Raw genomic sequence first — 8,373 nt, 5'->3', positions numbered from 1 at the left:
GTCAGTCCTACATAGGTTTAGGTGACGGGGAATTGCCCCAAGTGTGTGTATGAGGAGCTTATGCAGTGGTTCGATGGCTTTGGAATGACTCCGGGCACATTCGAGGATGAACGTATGTTTAAGTGGATGAGAATGTAACGACCCGACTGGTCGTTTTGAGCAATTTCGTCTGGTTTGGTAGTTTTAGGTCACGAGTAGCTTCATATTATGTTTATCGACTTGCGTGCGTAATCCGGACGTGAAAACGGAAAGCTTTTATGTGAAAATATAAAAAAGTAATTTTTAGAGTTAAAATTTGGTTTTTAGTTGACTTTGGTCAACATTTTTGGTAAATGGACTCGGGTCTGTGTTCCGACGATCTCGGGAGGTTCGAATAAAATTTGGGACTTGGGCATATGCCCAGAATTGAATTCCGAGGTCCCTAGCATTAGAAAATAATTTTTGAAGAAAATTATTGTGCTGGTTTTTAAAGGAAATAAAGAAATAAATTAATGTTTGAACTCGTTGGTATCAGACCCGTATTTTGATTCCGCGGCTCAGTACAAGTTTGTTATGATATTTAAGTCCTATCTGTAAAATTTGGTGAAAACGGGAATTGATTTGACGTGATTTGGACGTCCGGTTGAAAAGTTAAAAAATCATGAGTTTTGAGGTTAAATTCATAGTTTTTGATACTATTTTGATGATTTTATTGCACGAGCAAGTCCGTATGATATTTTTAGACATGCGTGCATATTTTTTTTGGAGCCCCGAGGGCTTGGGTGAGTTTCGGATAGGTTTAGGCTATGTTGCGCTTGTTTTTGGATTCTTCATCGTCGTTTTTTCAAGCAAAAATAATATCATATTGAGCGAATGATATCCAAATTTAGTTTTGTTTGAACCATTAGATCCGTATCAAAATTACAGAGTCATAGGAAAAAGAATCATCAAATTTGGACATCGTATGAGGAAGTTATGCTCATTTTCGTATCAAAAAAAATTGTTGGTTTTGGTGTGGTCGCAAATGCTAACTTTTATCGCATTTGCGATGCCCAATTCGCAAATGCAAGATTTTTATCGCAAATGCGACTTCTGCCAGCCCTGCGTTGTTTGTAATTGCAAGGGGTTCGCAAATGCAAACCCTGAGTTGCAAATGCGACATCTGAGGCCTGTTAAGTGAGGTGTTTGACGAGATTTTCACTCATTTTTCAATTTTCTCAAACCCTAAACCTCCATGGGCGATTTTCCAAGGATCCAAACTTCTCCAAATCATTGGGCAAGTGTCTCTAATCAATTTCCAACTATATTTTGTGATTATATCCTAGATTTAACATCAAATTCTTGAGAATCTAAAGGAAAATTTGGGAAATATTGTGAAATCTTTCAAAAATATAAAATGATGATTTGAAAGACCAAATGGTATCGGAATTAGATAATTTTTATATCGGTGAACTCGTAGTGGAATGGGTGTTCTATTTTTGTAAATTTTGTCGGGTTCCGAGGTGCGGGCCTGGGGAGTTGATTTTTGTTGACTTTTTGCAAATTGTATAAGAATCATAGTTTTGTCAATTGAAATTGTTTTCTCTTGCATTATTTGATATATTCAAGTTATTTTTGGCTAGATTCAGCCGAGCATTGATAATTGGTAAAGGAAAAGCTAAATTGAGTATTGAATTGGCCGGATTGAGGTAAGTATCTTGCCTAACCTTGTGTGGGGGACTTCCCCATAAGAATTGAGTCTTCTATGCTAATTGTAGTCCCTGCATTCGAGGTGACGAGTGTGTGCTTGGACTTATTTGTGTGAAACTTGCCTTTAGGGTTCTTAGGTCCTTATGTGGAAAATACTCCGTTATGATTGGGTTTCCTAGTTTCTTAAATTGCCTCTATATGCTCCATATGACGTTGTTAGCTTTTCTCTAATTGTTACGTGTTACATGGACCCTTAATTGCCTTCCTTATCATTTTGATACTTCTTGATTGTGAGTTCCTCTATGACTTTGTACAAATAGGTTACATGTACAATTGTTGTGGTTACCGGTATAGTTATTACGTACTTATTATGTCTTGTTGTTTAGTTGAGGTTTCATTGTGAAGTTAATTGTTGGTACAAGTTTGGTTATAGTTGATTCCCTTGCTGGGCATATTTAATTTTTACTGTTGGTTCCCTTGCCAGGACGTGTTGATTCTTATTGTTGACTCCCTTGCCGGCATATTGTTGTTTCCTTATTATTCCCTTATCGAGATTCTTTTGTGATTGGTGTTGATTGTATGGGATAGGGTTGCACGCCGCAACAATATTATATGGTATCGGGTTGCACGCCGCAACAATATTATATGATTTGGATCAGATTGGGCGCCGCAATAATATTATATGGGATCGGGTTGCACGCCGCAACAATATTATATGAGATTGGGTTGCACGCCGTAACAATATTATATGATTTTGATCGAGTTGCATGCCACAATAATATTATATGATTTGGATCGGGTTGCACGCCGCAACATCACTATATGATTTGGATCGGGTTGCACGCTGCAACAATACTATATGATTGGGATCGGGTTGCACGCCGCAACAAGAAAGAACAAAAGTGAATATTGATTCTTATGGTGAGAACGAGAGTAAAAACATGAAGGGTGATGCCGTGCACTTTCTGCTGCTGTGTTTATTTGTTGTTATCAATTCAAATGTTTAAACTGTTTAATTCCTTTATTGATGTAATCCTTTGTGTTAGAACCCACAATGATTTCAATATCTCACCATGTGTGTATATATATATATATATATATATATATATATATATACATTCCATTACTTCAAACTTTCATAATTGTTACATCTTTAATTCAATTAGTTTCTCAATTATATCCCCTCAAACCATCTGAGGTTGTATTTTTCTTAAAAAGGAATTTCTACTAAGTTTTAAGTCATTAACTCTCATGGTAAAGGTAATAATCCATTCAATATTGTATTTTAAATTAAAAGGGGTGCCTTCTTTACTCAATGGGTATCCAAATAAAGAACTTCATCTTTTCTCACTAGCTTTCCTAATTAGCTTAGAAATTGTAATTTTACTTATATTAGGTAAATGGGACTTCTTGGACATACTGAGTGCATTGTACAGATTTTATGTATTGTATAGCCTGTGGATTTTGTTGTTAAAAGTGAAATGGAAAATGAAATGTGGGGGCACACGATGCCATGTGTGCTGATAGTTCGGAAGTTGAGATTATGATATGAGAAATCGATGGTTTAGATGGTCGGGATTGTGTACTAGATATAATGTGATTGATTTAGTTGGCATTGCCTTCTTTATTTGGATACATTCTTACTTGTCTTTGTACCTGTTATGTCAGTGTTGATTTACTTGGTTATCTGATTTACTTTGTTATCGTTTGTTACTACCCGTGTTCTCCCTTTATTGCTCCTACTGTTTGTATTTTGATTTCTCTCCGTTGTTGGTATTACCACATCATCTTTGTCTCGATATTTTAGTATCATATCCTGTTCATTTCATTTGACCAATAGGTGTCTTGACTGTTCCTCGTCACTACCCTACCGAGGTTAGTCTTGATACTTACTGGGCACCGCCATGGTGTGCTCATACTACACTTCTGTATATTTTTGTGTACAGATCCAGGTATTTGATCGGTAGTAGCTGTGCGGGTCGTTGCGGTGGAGACTCAAGGTAAACCTGCTACAACGTTCGCAGGCCTCGGAGTCACCTTCATTTGTACTTAATTCCATTTGTTCCTTTTGTTTTGGAGCAGTGATGTATTTATTTTGTATAACTACTCTTAGAAAGACTTGTGACTTGTACCACCGGTTTTGGGAATTGTAACTTGTTCAAAGTAATTTAATTTAAAGTTAGTAAATATCCATGTTATTACAGAAAATGATAGGCTTACCTAATTTAGAGACTAGGTGCCATCACGACTCCTTTAGAGGGATTTTTGGGTCGTGACACTTGTTCATTCGGCTTATTTGTTTTTTTCCATATTAACCAGAAATATTATGATGTTGTAACAACATATTTCCAACCGGTTGAGAATAAAATCATAGACTTAAGATTCAACCTAATTCTATCTACACACTACTAAAACGGTTGAGAATAATAAATGCTTCATTGAGAAGCTAAATAGTTGGCATGAGAAGCTCAATGGTAACCTACCAATCGGATTCTTTTTGGAATGGAGAAGAGATTTTTTTTTTGTGATTTTACTGAAAATTTTCATTAGGATATTTTATATGTATAATTTATAAATTAAATATTTTCTTAATTTTTGTATCAGATAAGCAAACATTGTCATATAAAACGAAGGAAATTAAAAGTGGAAGAACCAGGGATTCATAAAAAGGGATTCAGAAAAAAAAATATATTAGGATGTCACACTTAATGTAACATCGGATAATTTTATTTACAAAAATTTAGCAATTGAAAAAGAGAATCATTTGACAATTTTTTATTTCTACAAATCTAAATCCTGCTCTCCAATATTTTATTTTTCTTTATTGATTTTAGTACCTTAATGCACCATACTTCAAATATTAGTTGGATCTTAAAGCAAATTTCGAATGCTAATAAGTTCGATAAGAGAAAATTAATAAAAATATTTATTGGAAAAAAATATTCTAATAGAAATTTAGTAAAAATAATTAAAGGAAAAAAAGGTACTGGAAAACATTATCCAACCGGATATTCTCACGGTTGGATGAAGAGCTCATGAAAAGAATTTTGGGTAAACTAAATGGATGCATTGAAGAATGTAAAGTCTTTTTTGAGGATGGTAAAGGGTTCATTGAAGATTGTGATTCAAATTTTAAGAGACAAACCCTAACCCTAATATTCAAATATAATACTATAAATACAATTCTATACATAATTAATCTCATTCATCTAAATTATCATTTAGAATTCAAATTTCTCTGAAAACAACAATGGAAAGAACCCCTACTAAGAAAATTATCGATGAATCTCTACATGGTTCACCCGTCAACCATAACATCTTGTACCAGGACGTTAGGAACAAGTTGAAGAACTTGAAGACGGAGACAAACCTGTTGATGCTATGTCTGACAAGGGAAATCGGAGCAGACTATATTAAACGTCTTCTCCTTGATTCTTACCCGCTCACTTCCTTCTACGACATGCTTGAGGAACTTCTAGCCGAGCAAGATGAAGAACCCAATACTCCTGTGATTGTTATAAGTAGTGATACTGAAGCTAAAAGTATTTTCCAAATATTATTTGGAATATGTTGAAAATTATCAATTAATCAATGAAAATGCTTATTTAGTATTTATTCTGTTTCATATACTTTTGATTCTTATTTTATTGCTACATGTTTTAAAATATCTTTGTTCCTTTAATCCCTGGTTAATGTTATTATGGAACCAAAAGAAATACCTTTTTTTAGGTAAAGTATGGTCACTTTGCCTATCTATAACAATATAAAAATTATCACTCTAATATTAAAAGAATAAATTTAAGGAAGAATAGCTATAACCATAATACTGACATAGTGTAGGTGAAATTTCTATTTCACTAAATTAATGAAAAAATTAAGGCATATCTCAGAAAATCAAAACAAAAGAAGATGCATAATTCAGCTTCACTGTGAATTATGTAGATCTCAAAGAATTTAACCAGTTTCAAAAGCTTTAATTCAGAAAATTAGAACCATCACAAAATTTCTACAACTAACAAATTGGAACTATTTGCATGTAATTGAATAGTATTTGGTTTTAGTTAATGCAAAGTTTATTTATAAAAATCAGAGCAAAATATATCAAAAAATTAAATAACACAAAGTCCGGTTTTAATTCTAGTGAAACTAAAATAATGTTATCCAAAATTCATTCTAAAAGAATTTTTTTTTCTCAAAAAACTAATCCAGAAAGCTTAATCAACAAGGATTCCAAGTGTCACCTAAGCTGATTGCTGCAAATATTTAATACATAAATGTTGTTTATTATTACGTTTTTGAAATCTACATAATTCATAAACCACATATTAATCGGACAAAGATCACATCAAAGGTTAAACATGATCGAAATGCTAAAGAAGTCACAAAATTCGAACTTCATAGATAGTGAAAGAATGAAGAAATTAAACATAAAATAATCATGCCCAACTTTATTACAATACTTGATATATAAAAGTAAAAATAAAGTCATCAACTTTTGCACACCAAATAGAAATAACAAACACTTTTCAAACACAAGATAACATATGAACTAAAATTGACATTGTCACGACCCAAAATCCACTAAGGGTCGTGATGGAGCCAGACACCACTATCAGGCAAGCCAACCACAATTTACTAGCAATTACTCATTTTAATAATTTTGAAATCATTTCCTTTAAACAAATACATAATAAATAATAAACTCCGCTGGATAAATGAGGATGTCTTTACCAAATTTAACTACTGAAAGATCCCGTGATCATTCCAGAATCCGGTGTCACAAGTGCATGAGCATCTACCAGTGAATGCAATAAAATACAGTGACGGTCCGGAATATAAGTGGACAGAAATGAAAATGCAATACAATACTTTGAAGGAGACTCTGCTGGCTATGGTCGTCTCGATAAATGCAACTCACCCGAGTCTCCGTATCAACCATGCCGCTATGCCACTAGCCAAACATAAACCTGTGCAACAAAAATGCACAACAAATGTAGTATGAGTACGAAAACAACGTGTACCCAATGAGTATCCCGTCTAATTTCGAAAAAGTAGAGACGAGAGGTTGACTTCGACATTTACTAGTAGTCCAATAGTAATATATTATTAATGCGAGTAATCATGGATTTATTAAGAACAATAGTAAATTCAAATAAGTCACGAAACAGGTAAGAGTCCCTTTTTATTAAAAGTCTACGGATTCATAATCCGTTAATTAACAATTATCTCAAGTCGGGGAGAGCAAATATCAATATCCATAACTCTCAAGGCAAGCAATACAAGGATGCGCAAATCATGCCGAGGTCGTACGGCCCGATCCAACAGAAATGTAAAATGTGCACTGCCGAGGATCAAGCGGCCCAAACCATAGATGTATCTATTACCCTGCTCGCGAATCATCTATGCGACGCGGTCGACATAATATAAACAAACACCATGCTCTCGAATCATACATGCGACGCAGGTACACATAGAATCACATATTCAAACAGTTAACCAAGACTTCATCGGGGAATAACTATCCAAGGAAAATCCAATTCTCTTTTTACAATTCAAGAAAATGAAGCTCAATACTTTAGAAATTCACTTACTAATCCGATGTGATTTAAGCAATTCAAACCGTCAATAGGATTACAAATATTTTCAAGTACAACATGCTTTTGGGTCCTAGACTACCCGGACAATAGCATAATAGTAGCTACGCACGGACTCTCGTCACCTCGTGCATACGTAGCCCCCACAAATAGGAGCACATAACTAATTAACTCACCTATGGGGACAATTTCCTCTTACAAGATTAGAAAGGAGACACACCTCGCTCCGAAGATCCATAACCGGCATTTCCATGCCCCTTCCAAAAACCCAAATCGATGCTAAATGTTCCAAAGCTAGCCAATAATTATGCAAATCTATTAATATATGCTCAATTACTCATTACAATTCAATTTATAGCAATTCCTAACCTCGATCGAAAAGTTGACAAAAATGCCCTCGGGCTCACGTGCCCGGATTCCAAAAAATTTCGAAGGATAAGTTTACCCACAACCTCATGAACTCAAATATATAATTTACTCTAAATTTCATACCCAAAATCGTGGTCAAATTCCAAGAATATCAATTTTCTAGGTTTTTCCCTCAAACCCCAAGTTTCTACCAATTTCATGCTCAAATCCGTACATAATTATTGTATTTAACTCAAGATAGGTGGGGATAGCTTACTTTATTGTTGATGATGAAAATCCCCTCTTGAAACCCTCCAAGAATCGCCCAAGCCAAGAAAATATGAGAGAAAATGGCAAAATCCCGATTTTTAAAACACTCATTGCCTCCAGTCCTTTCCGCACCTGCGGTCACTTGGCCGCTTCTGCGGTTACAATACCACATATGTGGTCCTCCTCCTCTGCCCAGCCCGCTTCTGTGCCGCACTGGCCGTATATGCGGTCTCGTAGGTGCGGGATTTCCTTCGCACCTGCGGCCTCTGAGCCCTTAACTTCTAACCGCTTCTGCGGCACGACGACCGCTCCTACGGCTCCGCACCTGCGGCCCTAGCCTCGCAGGTGCGGTTACACCAGCAACTTCAGCCTCCTCCAAAATTCTATTTTCGATCCATTAACCACCCGAAATCCACCCGAGGCCCCTAGGACCCCAACTAATCATACAAACCAGTCCCAAAACATATTACGGACTTGCTCGAGGCCTCAAATC

Source organism: Nicotiana sylvestris, chromosome 6 (assembly GCF_000393655.2).
Source record: "Nicotiana sylvestris chromosome 6, ASM39365v2, whole genome shotgun sequence".
NCBI classification, from domain to species: domain Eukaryota; kingdom Viridiplantae; phylum Streptophyta; class Magnoliopsida; order Solanales; family Solanaceae; genus Nicotiana; species Nicotiana sylvestris.
The sequence above is the reverse complement of the archived record's forward strand: the minus strand, read 5'-3'. Positions refer to the sequence as shown.